Genomic DNA, 27291 nt, shown 5'->3' on the forward strand with positions numbered 1-27291 from the left:
AGCTTTGGCTAATAGAAAGAAAACAGTTATGGAAAATCAGAGCTTTGAAGTGCTGACGCTTCAAACACACGAGAGCTGACAAGGAAAGAGGCAAAGAAGCACTAACTCAGCCTTGACTGACAAGTGAAAATTATGCTACCTGACAAGGAGAGTGAATGAAAAGATCTAGAGTCTGCATCTTTTTGATCCAGACATCTTCTGTTGGCAAGATTATCAGAAAAGTCCTTCAGCAATATTTGGAAATCATTGAAGGAGTTTGCATTTCGCACATTGAACAAGGCTCTCCAGAATAAATGAGCTCTTTTCTGGGAAAAAGCATTAAAAAGTAGACTATATTACAGAAGCTGGTCTTGAAGGAGTTGAAGCACACTGTAACACAAGTGACTTACAGGAAAGAATTCTCATTCTGGTTAAAAATGTGCAAGAAGGAAAAACTGTGGGGACAATGAGCAAGGCCTAGGCCAGGGCTACAAACAGGACGCACTGCCTCACTATGTTAATGCTATGCCCTTATGTTAATGACTTGATGCAGTAAAAGACCTAAAAGCTTTAAAGCTAAACTGTATTGAGCAGTGCCTCAAAGTGAAATATAAATCCATAGTTTAGCACCTAGTAGTCTTGTATAACACACACACACACACACACAAAAAAATGAGAAATCTTCAAAAGACAGGGATGCAAGAAAGCCACTGAGCAGGAAACGCCCTGGAGCTACAAAAAGGCAGCATAATGGAACATGGGGCTGCGTATGAGCTTCTCATCTCTCCAGAGGCTTCACATCCAACCAAGCACTCCTTAACTTAGTTGGGAACGAGCTTCTTGCAACAAGGGAAAAATGTATGTGACAGCTCTTCAGGAAAAGTGATCATCATTCCTGTTCAAATTCATCTGAGGGAGAAAGATTTTTATTTTTTACAGCCTTTAACAAAACAGAATCAAATGAGACTTTAACCCAAACCCCAGAGGACTGGTGTAACCTCTGCCTGCAGAAACAAATTCCATTTTGCTTATCTTTGAGTCCTGAATTTTACGTGCTTACTCATATGATGACAGCTTCAAGATCAACAAATGCCATGTTAAGAATGAAAATCAGCAAGAGCAAAACTTACCCTGGCATTAGGCTATTCCTGTAGGCAGGGAGAGCTGACAAAAGTGAACTTGCTTCTCCCACATGCACAGGCCAGTGTTCATAGTAGACTATGAACATAGGGCTGCAGTGAAAGATGAATATTATAGTCCACAGCTGCTCCAGCTCGAGCCTCAAACAGAAAATGCACAACTGCTGTTTGTGAGAACCCAAACATCTATTCCTATGCAGCTAGATAGAGCAGCTCAGAAACCTTTGTCTTGCTGCATGGCCAAGTATACAACTTGGTTTCTGTCCACTAAGTTGTCAATACAAAACCGGGAGAATCCAAGCTGCTTATTAGAAGTGTTTCTGACACGTTGTTCCTGTACAGTTCCATGTCATCTTTGAAAAGCACCAGAGTGTCACAGCCCAAAACTGAGACTGGGAAAATGCCAACAGGCAGGCAGGATTGATGATCCTGGACCCAAAAATCCCATTGGGAAGTCAGATACCACTCTGCTTAGCTTACAGAGCCAAGCTTTTCAGACTGAGGCTGCTATGGATATTTACAAAGCCTAAAGCATTTCTGGAACTTAAGACAAAAAAAGGGTTGCCTCCAGAGAACTTAGGTGGTGTCAAGACCAGGATGCTTCTGGAAGGGAATGGGCAAAAGGTTTGGATCCTGATTCTAGACCTGGGTGCATTAATTCCTCTTTGAATCTGGCTACTCTGTCCTCCGCTGGTTAAATGAGGCCATTAATACTTGCCCACTTCCCAAGGCTGTTACGAGACTAACTGCAGGACTGCGAAGCAATCAGATACTTCAGTAAGTTGCTATCGGCACCCCTGGGGACCTTCTGCCTCTCATAAGCCGAAATCCTGCAGGAGCTGCCAACATGCAGAGCTCTTCCTCAGACTTCCTATAACAGGCTGTTGCTTAGCCACAACACAGCCCTCGGAGGCTATATAACTCCAGATGTCAACATGCGGTTAGTCCTTGTGCAGGCAGTGGGCCAGAGGTACAAATGTCCGTATGTAATTACCGTTCTCTCATGACTAAACACCAGCCCAAGCTCAGTGCCTGCCTATCTTAGAAGTTCTTTACAGCCTGGAGTTCTCCCTCTCTCCTGCTTCACCAAGAACTAGCTGATCTTGTGACAGTATTTTAATTACTATTTTTTCTTGAAGAAGCAAAGCGTGCAGTCACTGTGCTAGCACCACATTTTAAGTGATATTTATTTGCAGGTGGAGTATGCCCTGTGAACCAGGGCAGTGTGCCCAATATTCTTGTTATGGGAATATATATATATTTTTTTTCCTTGTAGTTTTCACCATTCCTACAAATATATTCCTTCAAGTGAAGACCAGGAGAGCCCTCCTGTGGCAAATTTAACATCTGTGATATCTCACAGATGCTATGTACGGCAGTAAAATATATATTATACTCAAGTTTTCTTTTGCTTTTACCTCTGGTCTCACCTCCTTTAAATATAGTTGATTTAATGAACCTCAAATTTGTTTTCCAGGCAGTTATATCTCAAATTCCTATTTTTTCCCCCATTTAAAATGAAAAAGCCATTCCTCATAATGTATCTGTGCTTCATTTCCCAGTTTTGACAATAGGAATGTAAATTATAAAATAACCCTCTCAGAAATGTTTCTCTTGTGGGCTGTAGGGCAGAAGAGAAGCATATGGGGGATTTATTATGCACAATGACCTCATTCTTTCCAAGTTCCCTGACTCTCAGAACACATATTTTCAATTCACACACACAATTCAAAACTAGTAGGCTACATGTCTGCTGTACACACACACACACAGAGCTTCTTACATCACCCAAGGACAATAGGCAAAAAACTGGTGGGAGAGATCATGTTATTTTTGCATCAGGGCACACTCCAGAGCTAAATGAAGCCAACAGGCATCTTAAGTATCCTCTATATTCTGTAAGTGGTTCTCAAAGGCACTGCAAAGATAAGACAGTCAGACCCACCAGGTGTCCATTTTTAATAAAAAAACTACTCATGTTTTGTATGCTTTTGGAGTCAAACGGATGTATTTGTTCCCTTATTTCTACTCGCAATCCAATTCAGAGAAATTAATCCAAATCTTGTAGTTTCAGTCCTGCTGATATCAATAGAAGTTGAGTCTCTTCCATATTTTCTTGAACATGCAGTTAACCCTTGTGAGGCACTCATTACTATACAAGTAATAGACTAAAGTGCACTTCAAAGGGGGAAAAAACCTTAAACCTCTCAAAGGCACCTATTCCCTCCAGCTTGTAACACAGGCACCACTTACCTCCCTCTTCTTCAACACCTATTCCATGTTATTTTTTTTTTTTCTTTCTTTCTTTTTTTTTTTTTAATAAACTAACATGAAGAGGAGCCATAGGGCAATGCCACTGGCACAGCAGAAAGGGGCAATGAGGGGTAACAGGGTGGGAAGGCATTTTCATTTGTTACATTTGCCTTTTTCTGCATATGAATTCTTTCTCATAAGTGTTGTGGCTGAGGAAAACAACTTACCAAAGTACCAATCAGTGATACAGTTTTTGGTGTTCCTTTCTGGCCAAACAGTCAGTAATAACATTGCAGGAAGTTTTTTGACTGAAAGCTGAATACTTTGGGAAACTCCTGATCAAGGTACAACTTAGTAGCAATCAGCAGCAACCTAGAAGCACAGCCCACACATTCTTTGTCTGACATTGGGTTTACACAAATTTTACTATGAAACAGAGCAAAAAATCTTGAAACAACAGGTTTAGAGGCTTTGGGTGCAGACGCTGCCTGAACCATCTTAAGTAAAGCATCATGAAAGCCTGACCAAACTGAGATGACAAAAACATAGGACATCCTCTGTTTTCAGAGGATCTGGCCCTTCCCAAAACTGGGGAACTTGTATTAAAGATGAGATTGTCTTCTAAAGGGTAGATTTAAGCCAATTTTTTTTGGCAATATTGGATTTTAGGATTTGCCTGAATTATCCCTATCCCACAAAAACAAACAAAACAAAACAAAAAACCCACTGATTTCAGTAGCTATCTTTATGGTCTAATCTTAGATTCTTTTCTACTCAATGACTTGAATTCAATAGGACAGGTGAAAGTTGTTCTCAAACGAGACAAGCTGATAATACACAAAGAGGGAGTTTAATAAATGGTTCAAGCCTAGATAGATCTCTGGGCGGCAAATAAGAAGCTCTCTAGAAGAGCTGGCACCACTCCTACCACCTTCAGCCCTGTTATAATAACAAAGGAACATACAGACCAAGCTTGTGCCTTCTGAAGAAGGGGCACTGTTTCATGCAGCACACAGATATAGCCCCATCTGGTAAATTAATTCTTAGGCTATTAAAGCAGTTTTATTTCAGGGAAAAAAAAAAAAAAATGCTTCTTGGTGTTTCTATGCAGGGACATTCTGTGGCAGGATGGCAATGGCATTTGAATCCAGAGTATCTTCCTCTTTCTCAATTCCATATTTTCATTGGTCTGCTTGGGCAGAGGTGACAGGTTTAAGATTTGCAAGATGTAAAACAAACCTACTTGTTAAAGATTAGCAGTTCTTCCGAGCACCGGGAGATCCAAGGGTTGGGCCATTTTAGTAAGCCTGCTTTTGAAAAACGGAATATAGAAAAATGCCTTCCCCTTGCACAACTAACTTGCTCAATAGGCAGAGAGTGACCATTTCACTCAGATATCGCACTATGACACCCTTTTAAATTATTTTCTCCATGACAGGATTTTTCCACAGTGAAGAGCCAGACTTATTTATATTATATTCTTTTTCTGATCTCTAATTAGATGACACATAGAAACTTTGTGTTCCTGGTTACAGAACTCAGGCATAGTCTCTTTTATATGTATACTCACATAAAACACATTTAGGAACAGGTAAATAATTCGCCTTAGAAGAACAAAAACAATTATTTTAATAGGCCATCCCTAGGCATAAAATTGTATTCAATATGAGACTGAAGGCTTATGTCTTGATTTTGTTTACTGAACAAAGACTTGAAGGACATCAGCCATGAAGTCTGTAGCTGAAAAAGTTAGCCTAAAAGTGTTCTTTGTGAAAAACACAATTCATCTCAGGGACACAGAAGAAGATTCCTAAATTCTCAAGTCTTGCTCTTTTGATCTCAGGCAGAAAAATGACTATTTAAATAGGCATCCCTGTAAGTCAGTGGGAAATTCCTTCTAATTCCATTTCATGTATTTTATGCCACAGAGAATAATTACAAAAGGTTTGATACTGAGGTATTTTGAAATACCAATAGTTCTTGCCCGTTGCTTAAAAAAAAGTCCTCTGTACCTCTTCACTTTAATTCATCGATTTAATCTTTAAAATCAATTTAACTTTGATGTTTTTATTATTTTGCTGTCATTTTAGTAATTCAGATCTTCAAAGGTAAGAACACATTAGCCATTCAAAGCCAAAAATCAAATAAAGCTACGCTCCCTACTCTCTAATCAGAGCTTTCATCTGCACATTTATGATCTCAGGAAGAAGCCAAATTAGTCCTAATTGCCTCTAATTTAACTTGGCCACTCAAATAGGATATGAGATCACATTTTATCATACTGTAGATATTTTAATCGCTAGTGTACACAGACTGGAGAGTTTGCTGTGCACTGAAGAAAAGCCTATTTTTTCACAGGCAATTTTTCAGCATGGCTTAACTTCTACGTAGAAGCAGACCCAATATCTTTCGTTTTAAAACTGTAGACTTCAGACAAAAAGCATTCTTCTGTTTGACATGCATGTAAGGTTTTAGATTGTCTTACTTCAGATTGTCTTACAATTGTGGGCATTTGTTTATTTATTTTAAAACATTTATTTTTTTTCAAGCCTCAAGTGGCATAACTCACCAGTTGCAATTACTTCAGCGTCGTGCAGCTTTACAGAAGGAGACCCTTTGCTTAGAGACCTTCAGGAGAAGGAAGTGCTGGGAGAAGCAGCACCTTGGAGCTGCTCAGGCAGACCCAACCTGTGCTCCTGGTTGCACCTGGCTGGAAGGAGGCTGAAGCTACAAAGCCCCCACAGCAGCAGATACTCAGATCCATTTGCAAGGCACGTCCATCTGTCTGTCACCTCCTGCTTCAGCTACTGCTACAGTTTTGTAGGAGAACTTGGGAATACTTGGGTGTAGTCAAAGGGCTGAAGCAAGGATATTTGCATCAATATGCTGGATCAGCATGAATCAGAAATTCTCTAATTTTGCTTAGCATATGTTAGTTTTGATTTTCAACTCCAAGTGAAATACCTAATTATCACTTCATCACCCTTTTCCTTTTGCCTAATTATCTACCAGCTTACATCTGCTGATAGTATCTTTCATTTGAACTGAGATGATCAAATGCAGTTAAACACTTTTAAAGAATATTCTTTCAAACAGTTTAATGCATTTTGCTCGGCTGTGTTGGTGCTTCTTAGGGAGCCTATGAAGACAGTGGCAAATCAGGAGTGTTCCTGACTACAAACTAGAGAGGGAGCAAATGTTACACATTTACTTTATGAAGCAGAAGAGCTGGGTAAGATAAATTTTGTAATCAGAAACCCTGGAACTGGCAAGCCTATTTCAAAGAGTTATGTGTAACTGGAGAACGTGGATGCCATGTAACCTCTGTATTTAATAAATGTTCAAAAGTCGAGTTTTTATTACTGGAAATTATTGGAAAATCTACAGACCAAGCATTATTCATAGCAGTTAGTTGGCAAGTAAATTTGGATAATGGAAGTGAAGAGAAGCAAAGGAGTCACAGTTGTTAGTTATGGGCTATAAGTTATTTTCCTCCCCTACACGGAGGAGCTCAGGCTATTTCACTGACATTTGTTAAGAAGGACATTTTCAGCAATATAGCATAGCAGTTCAGAGCTCGGTCCTGTGGAAATCTAATTCTCTCCTACTTTTGGACACGTGCCCCTAAGTCAACCCATGTCTCTACTGGGTAGTTAAACTACTTTGGGAGGGGGGAAGAGAAAAACAGGCACAAGCATGAGCAGCAAACTGTCTTCCATCATCTGGCTGGATTGATGACTGATAATTCTCCTCTACTGCAAAACTGAAAGCACAGCACACGGGCATTCTGGGTGGTTTTCTTTAACCAAATCAAGGAAATCTCTTCCCTCCCCATGGAGCAGAGGAAGTATCTAGAACAGGACAGGTTTCACTTATTTTTTTTTCAGGGACCAGGGAGAGGAAGTGACAGAAGCTACAAAATTAACTTCAGAAGTGCTTTCTAGATGAGATTGAACACAATGTTTTCCACTGAAGGCCCTCGTGCCCCTTGGCTCTCCAAGGGTGAGAACATCTCCCATTTTAGTTCCACACTTCAGAATTCATTAATGCACACAGCAGCAGCGGTGGATAGCTCTAGGTATAAATATAGCATTCCAGCACCACAGCCTCCCACCTTCATCTGTGCTGTTCCAAATTTTATTTCGCACAGCAGCAGCCTGAGAAAAACACACCTAAATCTGTGTTAGAACTAATAAATAAGGCATTTCTGCATTGTAAAAGCCATTCTCTAGAAACAGAAAACTGCCAGAGCAGGTCAGAGCTGAGGTTTGCTATCTGGTCTGACAGGAGCCTCCCAGAGAAGGAGGCCAAGCAGCTGCTGTGCTGCAGCAGCCAACTTATTCATTTGGCACCAGAACCTTAGGCAGGTATTTGTGAGAACTTTTGAGATGCCAGGTGGAATACTGCTGCAGCATTCAGCCACCGACTTATAGACTATATGGACTAATATTTAATCACTGTGCTCTTTCAGAATTCTTTAAAAAAATATCTGTATTTGTTTAGTACTATTTGGAACCCTTATTCTTGTACACTAGGAGATAACTGCTTGCAGTTTTACTAGCAGAAGAGATTTTTCAGTGTTATCATTTTTAACACCAGCAAGGATAAGGGAAGGAATATTCTTTAATGAAGACTTATAAAATTGCTAGTGAAATAGATAAGTGTTCAGTATTACAGCCTTGGATGGGCCAAGTAGGAGCTTCAGTCATGGCTTGATAACTCCGGGATGAAGACAGGACAGCTCAGCCAAATCAAGACTTTTCTGATGGTCACATCTCTCTGAGGTAATACATCAAATGGGAAAAGTGTGCCCAGAATACAACAAGTAGATGAGCTGGTTCTCCCTTTCCCACCCCCCCCCCCCTCCCCCATGATTCAAGTGAATAGCCAGGTGCAGGTTTCCACTTGGAGGATTCTTGGCTCACAAAAAGGAGATCTCAGGATGATTAACTAATAGTTTCCCTGGGGAGGGGAATGCTGGGGAACAGGATGAGAGAAAATTGCAATCACAAGGCTCGCAGCTCAACTGCTCACATTTGGAGCCTATGGGATAGCAAATGGGAAGCAAAGGCAGCGGTCAGAACATTTTCCAACTGCTGTTTCTCATCTTAGGGAAACAAACAAAAATACCCAGTGACACTCAGATCTGCCAGCCGTAAGGACAACTTAAGAATCTCAGGTTTCCAGACTTTAAAGGAGTTTGGAATCTTGTTTTAAAATGTAATTCAATAAGAAGCATTTGGATGTTTCATTGTAGCTTAAGAAATATGATCTTTTGATTCCAAAATATCCTGAGAAAGTTGGGTATTTTGGAAGCAGAAAGTTTTCTTGCTGAACTCCTTCAGAAAAGTGGCCTTGTATCAGATTTAACCCCTAGGTTCCTCACAACCAAGTAGAGCTAAGATTGATATTCAGCATTTTGACTAGTTGATAATAGGCATAACTTTTCCTTGTTGCACAGCCTGTTTTGCATGTGTTGGCCATTTGAATTTATTAAACATGATTTAGATACAATTCTGTTATATTTCCTCCAGCTCTCGCTGTTTTGTGCTGCCGTCATTGCTCTATTGTAGAAGACGTGTTATTACTTGACAGGCTGTGTTGGTGTAAGTCAGTTTATTTTCCCCTTATTTTGTTTACTGCCTTGTGTGGGAAGACAATCAAGCACCAAGTACAAAGAAATATACATGGAGGAACAGCACAGAATAAGAGCAACAAGACTACTCCTGTCCAGATCACAAGCCTCTCTCTCCCTTACTTGAGATTTCAGCATGATTAAATGCTTTTCTCAGGTGAATTTTGTTGAGGTTCCACCACACATTCAGTTATTTAGTTGCTAGTTCATGACAGAAAGCATTACAGCTAAGTCTGTAACAACTTGGCAAGTTTCACCTCCTTACTGCTCAGGGCATCAATAGACAGACTGCTGACACCAATTAGTTGCTTGCATCTTATTTGTTTCATGAGTCGTGATATATGTGTTTGTCCCGACCTGTACTGGATGTTCTCCATAGCAAGCCTGCAAGGTGGCACTGCTGACCTCCGTGCTCTCCACAGGGACCTGAGACTTAAAGACCCAAAGGCACACTGAATCCTGCCAGCTGAAAAACTGCTGACCTCAGGCCTGTGATTTTTTTTAAGCTGAGTTCCTAAACACTCACTGACTGCTGGCCTGTAAAACTGATTGCTAAATTGTCATGATGGCTATGCCATCCGAATGCTCATCAACGGTTATGTAGGCATTTGGTTTCCAAGTTCAGTAAACTCTTGAGCTACAGGAGAACAAAAAATATTGGAACAGTGATTGGCCACATAACAGAGCATTAACATTGCAATTTCTAATGCTACACTCCTCTTGTCCAAACTAAGCTTGTATTATTCCTAGGGAAAATTGAATCCTTCTACCCTGGCCTTATTCAATACTCAAGTGCTCATCTCTGCTGCTTTTCATGCTAGTGTGCCTTTCAAACACTGTATACTAAGCTGGTAGCTGAACAAGATGAAAAATTCATGCGTTCTTGTTGCCTTAGTTTTTATTTGGGCTTGGGAAGGACAATTTAACTGTAACAGAATTTCTGCTGCATAAAGAAGTCAGCTGGAAAATAATCAGATAAATATATATAGAGAGGGATGGGAGTAGAGCCACCCCATGGGCTGCTGTGCTGTATGAACTTTATGAACTTTCTCAGATTTATTTTGTAAACCCCCAGAAAAAATGTGACCTAGAAAGTTTTGAAAGACAGAAACTCCGCATTTGCCTGCACTCCCCAGCTGGCTTGATTGGCAATTAAAAAAAAAAAAGTTTTGACATTCTAGCACTAGAAATGTTTATGATACTTTAGTGAAGGCTAGATCACTGGCTCCACGTGCCTTTTGAGGTCTCTTCTATGGCTGTGCCTAAACCTGTGACAGTCAAGAGCTGAAACATTTCCTGTGATCAGATCAAAGCATGGCAATTGCATTAAGAAATAGCATGAATGTGCACATTACCAAAAACTGGTTAAGGAGGCAGTGTGTAAGGTAAACAACTTTCCACTTGAAAAGTTTCCTCTTATGTACCTTTGCAAATTTGTCATAACTGTGTAGACAGTTTTCCTACCTTACAAGGCTGTGGCTGTTTAATGAAGTAAAGCTCAATATGTTAATGTCACAGCTGAGATGTTGGTAAAAATGATACTATCTATACGTCATTATCTCAACTGCATTAGTCAGGATAATTCATACCTTCTCTGACTGTTTGGCAACAGAATGTAAAATATTAATTAGAAGAATTGCATACAGTGTAAGGATGAACTCAACTATGTTTCAGGTTTAAAGAAGAGTGATGGAAGCATAAATCATCCTTTCAAATAAGCATAAAGCATTATAAAATGTGTTAACAGATATCTTTACTTCCAAATGTGTTCTTTCATTACAGATATGGAGAAAAACACACATTATATATAGTATTAGATAGACAGATATAGATGAAATATGAAAAAACTCAGACTAAAAGACAAAGCTCCAGGTTAAGATTCTTGGATCCAAAGTATCATTTGCAAGGTTGCTCTCCGGTCAGAACACAAAGCCATGTATGTGATCACACACATGTTGATGTCATACATTTATCCTTTAACCGAATCAAACAGTTTCATATACTGCATCATGGGAGAAGGAGAACTTGCCCTGTTTAACTGCCATGTTTTTAGTTCTCTACCTTAGAAATGTGTGAAAAGCAGGACTTTAGTATCTCACAATTGCTTTCTCAAAACAATTGTTTAGCTGAGGAAGAATCATGATAGAAATATTACTCATTTCTTTACGATATTTAAACCTTGTGTGATGTTTTAAATGCCTCACTAGGGACTCTGATTGCTTCTAAATTCTTCAGGGACTACACATGAACACTCCCCCCCCAGTTGTATTCATTTACATTTTGGATTGTTTATGTTATTTTCTGAGAATTTCTGACTCATTCTTTACTTGTCACTTACTATCATTCTTAGGGGAACCCATCTGGCAAGGCCAGTAGAGAGGTCAAACTGGGACTTCAAGCTGACTGCTTCTGAAATTCTCTGGTGATAGTTATGAAATAAAAGTAAATTTTAGCTGGAGCCAGTAAGCTCAGAATTTTAGTTCTAGCAGAAGTTTTGGCACTATATAGATTAAAACGTGTTTACAAGTGTCATTTAGTGTTATTAAGCTAAAACATAATAAAAAATATTATTTCCATGTGCTTATAAAAAAAATTAGTTTACTAATATTATTAGTAGAGTTAAGAGAGACAAGGGCCTAGGCAGGAGAAATCAAGGATCATAACAAAGAAATTGTAAGAGTCAGGAAATCAGGAGTTTAAAGGAACATGAATTTAAGAGCTGCATTTTGAAAGAAACAACGTTTTTACAACTGGTGGGGAAATAGTGAAGTCAGAAGGGAGATGTGGAGTTACCTATATGAGAGGGGAATGACCCCTAGCCCTGATCTGAATGCTGATGAAGAGGAAAAGGGAGAAAAGGCATATAGAAAAACTACATTTTTGGTACAGAGCTAAATCAGTGGTACTGACATGCAGAAGATAAGTTCAGAGTTTCCTTCTTCAAGGAAATTCCTGCTTGGGTGTTAAGTGATTAGATTTTATTTTAGCCTTATTTTCTCTGTACCCCTTTAGAAATCTTGGCTGGTCCCGGTTTTGTTCAGTTCCAGGCAGGAAGAATAGTTGTTTGGAGTCAACCTACTGATTAGGTGACAAGAAGATGAGGAACAGGTAAGGTAAAGAACTGTGAAACTCACACCTTACCCAAGACTTAAGGCTGCAGCAAAATAATGAAAGAAATCTGAACAGCATCCAAATCTAGGGGGCATAAAACAAACCTTCAAAATCCAGTTGACTGCTGCCAATCTCACACATACAAAAAAAAAAGCACTGTAATAGGACTGGTAAAGACTCCATTACCAACATTCCTTGTTCTGGTAAAACCATGTAGGCATATGTCTTGACAGTGAATGAAATCTGAGTTCAATGGAGATAAATCAATTTTGCTTAAAGTAACTATTCCTTTATCCTTCCATAGGGTCTCACACTGAATTTTGTCATTTCAATAAGCACACAGCTGTCATACAAGAGGTTTGCATAGCAGAGGTACCACCCCACACAAGGTGTCCACAACTCCTTCCACTGCTCCTAAATGGCTGACACCTTCTCTCCTATGGATGGGGGATTTGACACCACATACTTGGTAGAGAACTAGGTCCAAACAATAGTTACAATAAGAACAACAACAATAAAAACCTTTTGTACTATGAGGTACTCAATAGCTTTTTTCATTGAATTTTTCTTCTCACCACCAAGCCAATGAACAGTGAATTCTGTTTTAAAGTGCTAACTTTTTTTAAAAAAGAGTTAAAAACAACAACTCAGACTACCATACCTATTATACTACAAGGAGCTGTGAGGAGTAGGGTTATAAAATGAATAGCTTCACAGTAGTGGAACAGAGACCAATTAATGTAACTGTACAGCCCTTTATATGACAGTGGAGCTTGGAGATACCACCTTATGCCGCTGCTGCAATTCCAGAAAGTTTTATGGACTACAACTGAAAGTAGCTAAAAAGTCTGTGCTAGTTTTCAAATGATAAAAGCAAGCAATTGGAAAAGATTCACCTAACATAATTATAATCCAAGCACTACAGAATGGGGGTTTTCAAATATATGCAAATCCCATCACACCTAATACACTAAAGTGCATTTTAATGGCCAGCCCTAAGCTGCTATAGTGTAGGACGTTAGAAGTGAAAAAATAACCCCCCTGTATGCAGCACAGCTATAGGATATTTCCATACCAGTTGATGCTCATGGAGAAATTATTTGCTGAAATACTTGGCTGGTTGTTAACAGCAATCTCACAGAATGGTTTGGGTTGGAAGGGACTTAAAGACCATCAAATTCCAGCACCCCGCTGTGGGCAGGGACACCTCCTGGCAGACCAGGTTGCTCAAGGCTCCATCCAACCTGGCTTTGAACACTTCCAGAGATGGGGCTTCTACAGGTTCTCTGGGAAACTTGTTCCAGTGCCTCACCACCATCTGAGTAAAGAATTTTCTCCTTATATCTAGGCTGAATCCCCTCTGTTAGTTCAAAGCCACCACTCCTTGTCCTATCACTCCACTCGCTGACCAAGAGTCCATCCCCAGCTTCCCTGTAGCCCCCTGTAGGTAGTGGAAGGCCGCTGTAAGGTCTCCCCGGAGCCTTCTCTTCTCCAGGCTGAACAACCCCAACTCCCTCAACCTTTCTTCACAAGAGAGGTACTCCAGCCCTGTGGTCATCTTTGTGGCCCTCCTCTGGACTAGTTCTAATACTCCCATGTCCTTCTTGTGCTGGGGGCCCCAGATCTGAATGCAGGACTACAGGTGGGCCCTCACAAGAGCAGGGCAGATGGGGAGAATCACCTCCCTTGACCTGCTGGCCATGCTGCTTTTGATGCAGCCCAGGATATGGCTGGCTTTCTGGGCTGCAAGCACATATTGCTGGCTCATGTTGAGTTTCTCATCCACCAACACCTCCAGGTTCTTCCCCTCAGGGCTTGGGTCCTAATGGTACTAATTTCACTCAATAGTTTTAATATTTTTGTTTTTGAACCAAATGGATAATCCAGGTTCGAGAGCTGTCAGTTTAATCCACTAGGAGGAAAAGTTGAAGAACAAAGGTGTAATTCTGTCATTTACAAATTCTCATACCCCCCCCCCCCCCCACTCTGTTGAGGGCAACAACAAGCAACGGCAGCATGTTCACGTCTCCAAGCAAAAAAGATTTTGAAGTACCTTCTAAGCCCTATTGAATCTCCTGACCACCCTACAGCTCTCCCATTATGTCTGGGTTTCTCACCAATACAACAGTCTTCACTGGCTGGCCAGCAGTAGCTTCACGTTTAACTTACATCATCTTCGCTTTGATCAACAGCATTTGTTTTAGATGAGGTTTCAGAAGTGAGAAGGTGACCTTTATGAAGCTGACATCATGTTCAAATGGGGAAAATGAATTAGAGTGAATTCTGGGGCCAGTTAAATGTAGAAACATAGCAAGGCAGGCCAAAATAGTTTAAGGAACAACTTAATGCATAAAGAGTAATAAATCATTTTTTACAAAACCATCAAAAACCAAGAGTCTGCCAGCAAGCCTGTAGAATACGTGGTCCAAACACAAAAGAGTCATTCAGAGAAGATAAGGCCAGAACAGATAAATTAATTTTTATGCATGATAAGCACGGAAGAGTTTAGAAAATTCTCCCACCAAAAGCTCCCACTGACACACATACATTTTTGTTTTAATGGAAAGTACCTCTAAGGTTCTACATTCAATTGAACTTCAGAAGAGAGCATAAAATAGGTTCATCAGGACCAGAGGGTATTTATCCAAGAGCTCAGAAGGAAATGAAGCATGAAATAGCTTCAGTAGTAGGTGCAGTGTAAGATGTCTTATTTAAACTGCCCAGGTACAAAAACAGATGGAAAGTGTGACAGAATTTTAAAAAGCCAGATGAAAAACAAAAACCCAACCCACACTGTCCTTTCTATTGTGTTAAGTGGTTTGAACTATAAGAACAGAAATAGTGGATGTATGTTAAATGGTATATCAAAGAATCAGCACAGTTTTCTGAAAAGTCATGATATCTGAGGAGTTTGAAGATGCCAGGAGCTATGTAAACAGAAAATTAAGTTGATGCAGTCTCTTGATTTTCAAAAAGCACCAGCCCCTCAAAGGCTCCAAAATGAAGCTGGGAAAAGCAAGTGGTCATCACTTAAATAACTGGTTAAAAGTTAGGCAATCTGAACATTAATTATCTGTTAGCTTTTTGGTGGAGGATGAGCATTTCTTGGTCCCACAAGAATTACAGCTTTGGAGCAGGAAATTATGTCTGTTTGCTCAGAGACAGCAGATACTCTTATCTGTTTTGTAATAGGTCCTCATATCATTCATGTCATTCTTTATTATGTTTAAAGGAATCTAAGCAGAGATGCATGGCCAGGTGGGCTGTGCTAAAAGAGGATGCACCTTCTCCAGGGCACAGCAAAGCATATTTGAGAGGCTGCAGGGTTGTAGAGGACCAAAGGAGCTAGCAGGCCGAAGGTCCAAGGAGGGTAAAACTTTCCTCTTACTTGAACTCAATGCCCCCTTTTGTCCCTTCAGACACCACAAATTCTCCAGCTCTATCAATTCTTAAAGAAGCATAACTGTTTCTCATAAGCTATCCTAAATGAAAAGCCAAGATGTGAAAAAAACATTCCTATAAACATTTACTTTTTAACATTTCTTCTTTCGTTACATAAAGCATATATTAAAACCATTACAATAAATCAATGATTTCTAAAAGGGCAGGTGATACTGATCTTGTTCAAAGTGAGCTCTATTCTCCATTTTTCATAGTGGGTAGCACAATTTTGTTTTGAAGCACTCATTACTCTCATGAGACCCCATCTGGAGCCCTGCATTCAGCTCTGGAGCCCTCAGCACAAGGAGGACATGGAAGTATTAGAGTGAGTCCAGAAGAGGGCCATGAGGATAAAGTGGCTGGAGCATCTCTCCTGTGAAGACAGGCTGAGGGAGTTGGGGTTGTTCAGCCTGGAGAACAGAAGGCTCCAGGGAGACCTTACAGCAGCCTTCCAGTACCTAAAGGGGGACTACAGGAAAGCTGGGGAGGGACTCTTGTTCAGGGGGTGTTGTGATAGGACAAGGGGGAATGGCTTTAAACTAAGAGGGTAGATTTAGATTAGATATAAGAAAGACATTGTTTACTGTGAGGCACTGGCACAGGTTTCCCAGGAAGCTGTGGATGCCCCATCCCTGGAGGTGATAAAGGCCAGGCTGGACTGGGCTTTGGGCAGCCTGGTCTGGTAGGAGGTGTCCCTGCCCATGGCAGGGGGATGGAACTAGAAGGTCTTTAAGGTCACTTCCAACCAAAACCATTCTATGATTACCTGTGTGTTATAACATTTACAGTCTCACTTCTACTTACCAGCAAATAACCTAAAAGATGCCTTTACTAAAAGCTGTCTTCCCAGTCCATTATCACTATCTCTATTATACAGAGATCTTTTTGGATGCATTGTGACCATAAAAATCTTCTAGAAGCTAGTGTTTTTCCCATGACTCTCAGAAGAAAAAAAAATGAAAAAAAAAAGAATAAAAAAGAAAAACACCATTTGAATTGCACCTGAAAGTATTAAAATTTAGCCCTAACTAATTTTATCCCTCTGTGGCCAAATCTCCTGTGAGTCATCTCCTGTGCTTGCAGTTCAGCCTCAGGTTCTCATACCTTCTGGTCTTTATTCTTCCTTATTATTTCTGTAACTCTAGCAGCACATTAGGTACTCCACAGACAAACATGAATAATAGTCAGATGTTTCTTTATGGCCTAGCATCTGTGCAGTCACTTCACACACTCAGGGTAAAGCCTAAATGGGAACATTATGTTTAAATGGTAATTTATACCTAGTTTACATTAGTACAATCAGATTCATTCCCTGAACACAAAACAGAGGAACGCAATATTGCTCATATCTTGCTGGTATGATGAGCAAGTGAAAATAATTGGTGTGCCTTTCACCCAGCTCTCTCAAACGAACCATTTACAGGATATATTTACATATTCTGAGCTTGAACATCACCACAGCTGGCACAACTTGCCTGGCTCCAATACAGTAATTTGTGCCAGCCAAAGTGACTGGCCAAGCTGATGTAGAAGACACTAATGCACCCTTATCGCTCTGCAAATACATTACAGCTAGTGGTGAGCATTTACCAAAACGAGCCTTTGCCTTCATCAAAAAAGAAAAAAAAAAAAAAAAAAAAAGTGGTATTCTATACCCTGTTTGGTCTGTACAGCATCTAGAACAAAGCCAAGCCAACAATTCGTTGTTACTGCTCGTAAAGAAGAGAAAAAGAACATTGTAATGCCTGTGTGCCACTAAATAAGGATATGATTGATGGAGTTATTTGATTCACTTGCTGCAAGTATGATACAAATTTTAGATGCAACTCAAGGGAATGCTCTCATTCTTCAAGAAGTGGTAATAACCTTCATGAGAGAAAGCAGGTGCGACATTTTCCTTAGAAAACTGAATTTACTGTAGGTGCAAGTCATTCTTTCATTTTTGTCTATGATAAAATAGAAATACAAACAACAGTGAGCTCAAAACACCCCTCTTGTGATTCTGTTAAAGGTTTAAAAGAAGCCATCCTCACCCTTGATTTAGATCCAGCCACAGGTACTTGTTCCCTTTCTCTTGAGGTATCTGAAAGAATGCTACATAGCTGTAGTTAAACCTCACAAGAATCACTATCTCAGCAGTCAGAGCCCAGGGATCAACTCTCAGTTTGTATCTGGCGAATGCTGTAATAGTAGCCCAGAATGGAATTCCTGCAGTTCTGCACAGTTGTTTACTAGATGGGGAAAATGATCATTCTGCAGCAGATGCAAACTTTCCTGAAATGCCCTGTTGGTGAATGCCAAGATCTAGCAAAAAATCAATATTCAAAGGGCTACTTATTTGCATAGCATTTGGAGGAGCAGCACAGATGCCATTGTAGCTACCAAAGCACGTCCTTGTTTCCACAAGCTCTCCAGATCAGTTCTGCTAGTTTACAACCCTTCCTGTGATCACCCACAAGCTGTGACTTATGTTATTGTGATCAATAAAGAGTAGTACAGAACTTGTAGTCAATAAAAAAAAAAAAAAAAAAAGATTTGGAAGTGAATTCAAAAGACTCGCTCAAACTGGCTCATGAGATTACAGTGAAAGTCCATCCATAATACAGGTCACTGCTAAATCCATTTGCTGTTCTACTTGCTATGCAATTGTTTTCAAAACACAACTAATGGCTTTAAAACAAGGTTGCTCAGTAGCAGTGAAATGAAAACCAAGATAAAAGTTTCCCAATAGCACGTTTCAGAATTCCCTCTCAAAAGCACATTCAAATTGTGCATCTTTGCATCCAAAGGTCTGTGGCAAGTATTTTGGTCATAGCAGAGACATTCAGGACTTCAGACTCCTATTGCTACTTCTAGAACCCACATACATTTTGGCTTGAGGCAACTCACTCCATTGCTTTGTCCATTTTTTTTTTTTTCCAACCAAGGAGAGGGTTAAAAAAAAAGGAGAGGAGTGAAGAAATGTCTCTAATTGAGAACAGCTACACATATGACTCGAGCAAGTGATCTGCATCAAACCTAGGTGATTCTGGAAGATGCATGCCCTTGTGTTCTAGAAGTAATGCTTTCCAAAAGGGAGCCAGTAATGCTTAAAATTCTAGCCATTAGAAGGTTGTATATAGCTTCTCTAGATCAATTACCTCTCAAAAGATACTTGGTTCCCACAAAAACATTCACACAAACCTCACTAAATCACAGCTACATGCATAAGGTAAGATTTGCTTGAGATTGCTAGCTTTGTTCAGACTTCAACCTCAGTACAAAATTCAGAGTAGGAATGTAGGGGGACCATATACAAAACTAAAACATCTCCCAAACTACAATGATAGTGGAAGTTTGTTTCATTAGTTACCTTATTCTATGCACAAACCTGAAATACCCTTCCCCAGCATCAGCAATAACTTGAATATTTTCCATATGCAAAGACCCTGCAGTGCCAAAGTCTTAGTATTCCTCTTGTGCTGAGCTATGAAGTGTTAAAGTGTCCAGCACAGTAAAGAGTCAAGAACAGCACCTACCTGCCAATTACTGACAGATCAGAGCAATAACCACCTTTTAAAAACTTGTGCTGGAAGTTAGGAAACCTCCAAGCAGAAGCAATTCTCCTTTCTAAAACCAGGGGGAATTTCCTAGAGACCAAGAGCAAAACAAACATCAGCACATAAACCGCACATCCATTAACAACTTGCCCTCTAGTCTTCTTTTACCTAACGTGCCTCTGAGATGGGCTCAGGGGGAGGCCCACAGCCAGCCTTGTGACAGAGTGGTGATGGCCTCCAGGGGACAGCTTGACTCAGTGACCCTAAAGAAATGCATGCATGCAATCATCAGTTTGTATCCTGCCCCTTTAGTGCATCTGTCAGGACAGTTCTTGATCACAGAACTCTTAAACAAGTTCAGAAATGCCCAAGTCAGCACAGTCAGGGGGATGTACAAATACAGCCATCCTTTGTGTGAGATTACGTTCCCTCATGCTCTGAGAAGCAACAATCTCAAAGCTGAGACTCTGCTGTAAACAATTTAGAGGGATGCCATAACTGTGTGGGCTCTGGCTGAGAAAGGAACTGGATTTAACCGCCCATCTCTGGGCAACTGCTCAGACCGTAGCAGTGTTGACAAGAAGGTTTCACCCCCCTCTGGTTTCTGTGCAGCGTTTGTGCTGTGGAAGGTCATGAGGAAGCCCCAGCAAAAGAGGATTGGAAATGGATTTAGAATGGGCAGAAGTATAGCATACGTGCAGAGTCATATACATATAACTTAACGTAATTAATATACTATATAAAGTTAACACATATATGTATGCCATAAGATGTATGACAAATGTATATAGTAAACTTCCAAAATAATAAATCAATTGTACATAATTTAAATATATAATCCAACTTTAATGTTAGTTCTGCTTTATGGAGTAGGCTGGACTAGATGATCTTTAGAAGTTCATTTAACCCTATGCTATTCTCTTTGTAGCTCTAGAAGTCACAGTACTTTGAGGTCCCTGATGTAATTACGTGCTGGTTATATAAAGTGGCAAGCAGAGCCACTGGCTTTTTAAACAAACTAACCAACCCTTATTTAGGGAAAGAAAGGATGTCAATAACAAGAGAAAACAACTCACAAGCAATAACCATAAGAATATATAAAAGCATCTTCACCTGTCACTTCGAATTCTCTCCTTTCTGAGTGAACTCACATTCACCAAACATGAATTTAGTCACATTCTGTGAGTAAATCTACACACCATCCACCCACCAGAACTTTTTGCCAGCCTGGCACCACATTCATAGAAAGCAACTTGAATGATGAGATGAGATAGGCTTGACACAGAGCACAGAAGGCGTTTAATTTCAGTAACATTCAAAATCGTTACAGCGTAATGTTTCAGTGGTTGAACAATCACTTTTCATAGACACGGGCAAGGCTACAGCAGGCTGAAAAGGAAATTCAGTAGTTCAAGTACTTGAGAAGGCATCTCCCTCAGTCTGGAATCCTACCCTGTAAGTCCTCTTCTGGAGTTACATATCTAAAACCCAACTATGAAAAAAGAGAGTACATGTTACCCAGATACCCAGTACTCTGATCGCTGCAGTTTTTTGGGAGTACCCCAAGTTTTGATGCTGCTCCATAATTCAGAACATGATGTAACACCTATAGCCCATAATAAGCCTCATTCCAAACTATTCTGCTCCCATTGCAGAAAACTGCCACAGAAGGTAAAGGTATTTCAGGCATTCCTAAAGAGATATACATAAGATTTGTATGGACAGCTGTACTCACAGCACAGCTAAATGGTTATGCTCTACTTGGCTCTACTAGCAGTGAAAGTGGGGGAATCTGTTCAGTACCACCCTGAGGGTCTTCAGGGTGACTCTGATCCCTTGCCTCATGCAACATCTGTTTCTGCAGAAGCGTTGTGCTTTGGGGATTCAGGCATTTGTAAACAGCAGGTGTGAAAGGATGCCCAAGTCATCCATAGGGCAGAGATTCAACTAGGAACACAAATACTGTTGAAAATGAAGGACCTACAGGCCTGGTTTATTTTTGAGAAGAGGATTTAGGTGAACATACCTTGACCTCACTTCTATAAAACAAGGGGAGTAAGTCCTTTTCTGTCTTCTGAGATCACAGCACACAGGACACAAGGCAGATCTACACGTCTAACATCCCACCCTGATATGTGACTCAGTATCTACGTACTGTCAGAAAACAAATAATATTCTGCATACCAGAGAAAAACAACATTGCAAATTCAATAGCAGACATTTATTTTAGAAGCCCAAGAGGCAAAAAATAAGGCACAACCAGACCAATAGCAAATTGTCTCACAAGCCCTCATCATACATAACCTTATTGTTTGAATACAGTGATACCACCACAGCTGTACTCTTCTCCACAGAGCAACCCAAGAACAAGTATGATTGAAGCAGGAGACTACAAGACTCGTATGCAGCCGCAGCACTTGGCATCAATACTCAGTGCTCACAGTACAGAAAGGAGTACATCTACCATGGAGGCAAAAACTGGCAGGTTAGGATTATATATAGTGATGGATGACACTGCACAAGGACTAAAACTTACAGGTGTCAGCTGGCCTAAAGGAAAGTGCCTGGAGTTCATGGATCATTTCACAACCACTTAAAGCTTTACTTCATTAGACTGTGAACATTACAGTTTTTGCACATTAGAGAGGAGTAATCTGTAAAGTGATCCATTTCTGTCCTTGTATTCCTGAGGCTAAGACTATTTGTTTGACATCACATTTCACAATCTTCAAGTTGTTACCAACCTGATAAACAGACTAGAGGAAGCAAACCCAGAGTGCAAGGGAAGCTTTAATTTTCTCTTTGCCCCATATACAAACTGAATGATAAAGGGAAATAGTAAAAGTTTTATATGGAAAAAGGCTGCAACTAAGTTAATAGTTAACATATTTGGTCACTCATAATTGCAAATAATTAATAATTTAGTGATTAGCTTAAAGTAAATCAAACACTGACATGCAACACAACAGAGTAGCATATAGAAGAGAAATGAGCAGTGACCTTAGAAAATACAGTATTAACGATAAATTTGAGACTACCATGGAGAGCTCGCTTACCCTTCTTTAGTAGAAAAGAAAGGCGACGTTGTTGGCATAGTACCCCAAAATCTTGCACTAATGCAGTATTTTAACATAATTACATATGTACATAGGTACATAGTTACTTCCCTAGACTATAACATTTTCCATTAGAAAATGGTCCAAGAAAAAGCACTTTATTGATAACTTTTAAAATACAGTTATTTAGTCAGAAAAAAAAAAATAAGATAGGTACATTAACAACTGTTAGACTAACACAAAAGCTGTAAGGTTGTTTTAACTGATTAAATATCTGGCCTCCAAGTAACGCGTTTCTATCTTCATTCAGACTTTGATCTAATGATCTAAACTATTTTAACTAACTAATAAAAAACAGAAAATCCTCAAAACAAGGTACACCAAGCTTGTCAAAAATAAATTCTTTCCAGCTTCTGATAAAAGAACTAGTAAAAATTATAGAAACTAAAGAACTATTCTCAAGACCAGCAAAACTTCAGAAGTCTTCAAATGAGCAATGTGTCAACCCCCAGAGGAACAGTCATCTTGAGGAATCTGGGTCCTGCATAGCAGCTCTCCTGTCCTGCAGCCAGCCTGGCTGCTTTACAATTCCACTTAACAAAAGCCATGTTACACAAGCTGTGATTAAGGCATTTCTTCCTAAACACTAATGCTTCCTAAATTCTTGTACTTTGCCATTAGGACAGGTCCTTTGAAGGTTCCTGTCAGGTTGTGGTCCAGGTCCTCTGGACCATCATCCCTGCAACAGAGGACAGCAGAGCTCAGGAGCATGGAAGGGCATTGATGAAGGCAGAAGACTTTGTTGACCACAAAGTTCCAAAATACCCACATGGCAGTTTTATATGACATAAAAAGATGACTATGGGAAATACTGTATTCAAAAGTCAATTATCCTAATATCTCTCTTCTAAATGACAGCTGTACCATAGGATCCAGAAATAGTAAATTATGTGATAATTGGTCACTGGATTGCCTGATCATTTCCATTATAAATTATTCCAAGGAAGCAATCACTTAAAACATGCATTTATTTATTATATATTTGCTTATAATTTAGTAGATAGCTACTGAGATAATTTTTGGTTATTTGTACAAGTCAAATGGCATTGAAGAAGAATTGTTTATAGAGCTATTGAAGAAGAATTGCTTATAGAGTTGTTGGTCAACCCTTAGTAAACCTGGTAAAAAACTCTATTTCTTTATTCAAAAGTGTGCTCAGGCTTTTGAATGGAGCTCACTCTTAAATTGTTGAAGACCTTCAACAGAATACAGTCTAGAAATATTAATCTTTGAAGCTGCACCTGTGGTAGCTTGCTATGGTTTCAGTGCAGCATGCCCAGCATTTATTTATTTGAAAAGAGCTTAAATGTATACAGTTGAAAAAGCATTTTAAATTAGATGTGGAAGTATGAAAAAGAGGGTCAAGCTTAACACTAGTGCAAATTGATATATTTCTACTTGATTGTCACGTAAAACAATCAAAAATTTCCATGACCAGACTGTTTTTATAAGACAGTATTTACTTGTATTTTTATTAATTTATTTCAATCTCCATCCTCCCATCACCCCCCCCCCCCCCTTCAGTAAAGGCCTGATTTGAGAACAAGTGAGGTTAATACAGAGGTCTGTTCTCTGCCTTTCCGTAATGGGAACAAAGACAGTACGCAATTCTTTGCCAAATTACAAGCTACTACAATATATTTGCCAAGAAAATCATTTTCATCTTGAAAACAGAGGCCCAAAATTAAATCAGTGAAGTGTATTATTCTAATTATAATGATCTAATCTAATCTAAATGTAGATAAATCATCAATGTGCCAATGCTAAGACACTTACAAAGAAAGTGGTGAGGAATTTCTGACCAAAGAGATTGAACATGGCTACACCATGCTTGCTCCCAGCCAAACTGCGTCCCACCTCCCTGACCACCTCAAACAGGCTGCAAACATGGTCTGCAAATGCAAATGGCAGGAAAGAACCGTTCCTGTCAGCATCACAGAGACATGAGAGCTCAGATGTTGCAGAGTTAATCTTTGAGCAGAACCATTTTACAACCTCCATGAATATAAGTTGAGGAGGAATAACTCTCTGTGTCAATTTTTAATGCCTGAAAACAGCATTGCTTTTCATTCTATAACAGAGAAATGAGTCACCATAAAATGTATATATTGAGAGAGTTAATTTCTGGGTGCAAGATAAGACTGAGATATTTGTATTAGAATACAGAATCCATGAAGTCATACTTCTGCCAATATTAATTCATATTAAGCTTCCTTAATATTCCTCATAGAAACACCAATATGTGCCTATCTCTATTAAGTCTGTCCTACTCTCTTTAGAAGTATATTTTTTAAAAACAACAACAAAAAATTATTCAAGGTTAAGTAGAGGTGAGAGTTTATTTACCCTCATCCAAGAGGGATTCACCCTGTTATCAGGCAGAGCATGCCAACATGCCAGCCCAAGCAGAACAAGGCAACATCACTGTTCTTTTTAAAATCCTTTACATAAGAATGTAGTGGTGTCAGAAAATAAGCCAAAGTTAATAAACATCTGTTCCCACAGACCATAAAGAACAGCAGTATCTTATTGGTCATGCATGGGAAAAATAATTAAAGAAATTCTTCTTTCAGTTTAGTAGACAAAAACCTAGAAGTCCCAAGTCAAAGTTTTTGCCTTTTTTTTTTTTTTTTTTAAATTAGTTTGAATCTCTCTTTTCCCAAGTAATTTCCACAATGCTATTCATAATTCTTTGTGCTTCTATACATCACAATTATTTAAAATAGCACATTACAAAGTATGAATAGCAATACACAAATGCCTTTACCCAATTTTCTACTTGTAATCTACTTCAGACATCCAATGAAAACAGCGACTTTCAGATACCAAAGCAGACAAAAGGTAACAAAAACTAACTCCAACCCTCCTCAAGCAAACAATTACTGCTTAAAAGCAGCCCCCAGGGCCCTTACATCCCCTGCCTCTTTTCACACTTCTCCTTTATTTTTGTACAGGATTACTCACTTTTTGCTGATGTCCAGCAGCTGATTTCAAAAAACCTGATCAACAGGAGCCAAGCATCATCTCCAAGCACAGGACAACTACACTCCCACCTTGCTAGCCATACCACTCCTATTTGTAATCTGGGGCATGTGGGATGTGTGTGTGGTGTTGATTCAATGGAGGAACAGAGCAGGTGGGACTGATGATGAAGGTGATGTCCTCTACCTGCTATATTCATGTCTTTTCTGAATCATTCTCTGAAAAAGAGAGAAAATGAAAGGGAAAAGGGGAATTTTACTTGTATGTTTGTGGTTCAGAGTGTTGGTTTCACAGTAAGGGTTTGAAGGCCTTGCATACCGATGACCATGATAGACAATACAGCATTATAGAGATGGTCTTATACATTTTGGCATTCTTTTCCTTATTATTAAATATTTAAGGGGAAATTCCTTTGTATTTCTCCCTCTGGTCAAACCTCAAGCTCCTGTAAGGGACAATGAATAAAGTCCAACTGTAAATCTCTCAACTCAGTGTGAGACTTCTGGACACCTCATACCTGAGGTGTGCACAAGAAACTGCAGCAAGGTGGCAGTCTCTCAGACTTCTCTGACAGCCCTATGCTTCCCAGAGGCTGCCAGGTGACTTCTGGTCTCAGAGGACCAGAGGACCTACTCTGCCCTGAGGAATAATAGAATAATCTGTGAACTTCAGCTATTTTTGACTACAGTTAATGACCCTGGTTTTAACACATTGATTCTACATAAACAAATAGAAGTACCACCAGGATCATAGGATAGGTTGGGTTAGAAGGGACCATAAAGACCATTCAGTTCCAACCCCCTACCATGGGCACGGACACCTCCCACCAGACCAGGTTACCCAAAGCCCCATCCAGCCTGACCTTGAACACCACCAGGAATGGAGCATCCACAGCTTCTCCTGGCAACCTGTTCCAGTGCCTCACCACATTCCTAGTAAAGAATTTTTTCTTAATATCTAATTTAAATCTCCTCTCTTTTAGTTTAAAGCCATTACTCCTTGTCCTATCACTCCACTCACTGACCAAGAGTCCCTCCCCAGTTTTCCCCTAGCCCCCCTCTAAGTACTGGCAGGCTGCTATAAGGTCTCCCCAGAGCCTTATCTTCTCCAGCCTGTACAACACCAAGTCCTTCAACTTGTCTTCATGGGAGAGATGCTTCAGCCCTGTGGTTATCTTTGTGGCCCTCCTCTGGACTAGTTCTAATACTCCCATGTTCTTCTTGTGCTGGGGGCCCCAGATCTGAATCCAGGACTCCAGGTGGGGTCTCACAAAGGCAGAGCAGAGGGGGAGAATTACCTCCCTCGGCCTGCTGGCCATGCTGCTTTTGATGCAGCCCAGTATGCAGCTGGCTTTCTGGGTTCCAAGTACACATAGCAGCTAATAGAATCCTAGAATCATTAAGATTGGAAAAAACCTCCAAGATCACCTGGTCCAAGCAACCCCCACCACCAGTATCACCCATTAAACTGTGTCCCTAAGCATCAGGAACCTTTCCTTAATCACCCCCAGGGATGGTGACGCCACCATCTCCCTGGGCATCCTGTTCCAGTTCCTGACTGCTCTTTCTGAGAAGAAATGTCGCCTCATTTCCAACCTAAACCTCCCCTGGTGCAACCTGATGCCATTCCCTCTAGTCCTATCACTAGTTATCTGTGAGAAGAGGCCGACCCCCAGCTCCCCACACCTTCCTTTCAGGTAGTTGCAGAGAGCAATAAGGTCTCCCCTGAGCCTCCTCTTCTCCAGAACAAACAACCCCAGTTCCCTCAGCCACTCTTCACAGGACTTGTGTCCAGGCCCTTCAACAGCTTTGTGGCCTGTTGAGTTTCTCATCCACCAACACCCCCAAGTTCTTACCCTCAGAGCTGTTCTCAATCCATTCTCTGCCCGGCCTGTATTTGTGCTGGGGATTGCCCAGGCCCCAGTGAAGAACCTTGCAGTTGGCTTTGTCGAATTTCATGAGCTTCACAGAGGCCCACCTCTCAAGCCTGTTCAGTTCCCTCTGAATGGCATCCCTCCAGTGTGTTGACATCACCACTCAGGTTACAAAATTGCATACTTATGTAGATGATTTTAATGTTAGGCCTGAAAAACTATG

The 27291-nt window shown here is 40.2% G+C and overlaps 1 long non-coding RNA gene across 1 annotated transcript; it reads right to left on the reverse strand.

The window, feature by feature from the left end:
* Positions 1 to 767: 767 nt before the first annotated feature.
* On the reverse strand, positions 768 to 25264 carry LOC118164890. The gene is made up of 4 exons (XR_004749723.1): positions 25178 to 25264; positions 4303 to 4310; positions 1110 to 1197; positions 768 to 888 (listed from the first exon to the last, which is right to left on the reverse strand). It is a non-coding gene; the product is annotated as an uncharacterized LOC118164890 (long non-coding RNA).
* Positions 25265 to 27291: the final 2027 nt, after the last annotated feature.

The sequence above is a fragment of the Oxyura jamaicensis genome, chromosome 3 (assembly GCF_011077185.1).
Source record: "Oxyura jamaicensis isolate SHBP4307 breed ruddy duck chromosome 3, BPBGC_Ojam_1.0, whole genome shotgun sequence".
NCBI lineage: Eukaryota > Metazoa > Chordata > Aves > Anseriformes > Anatidae > Oxyura > Oxyura jamaicensis.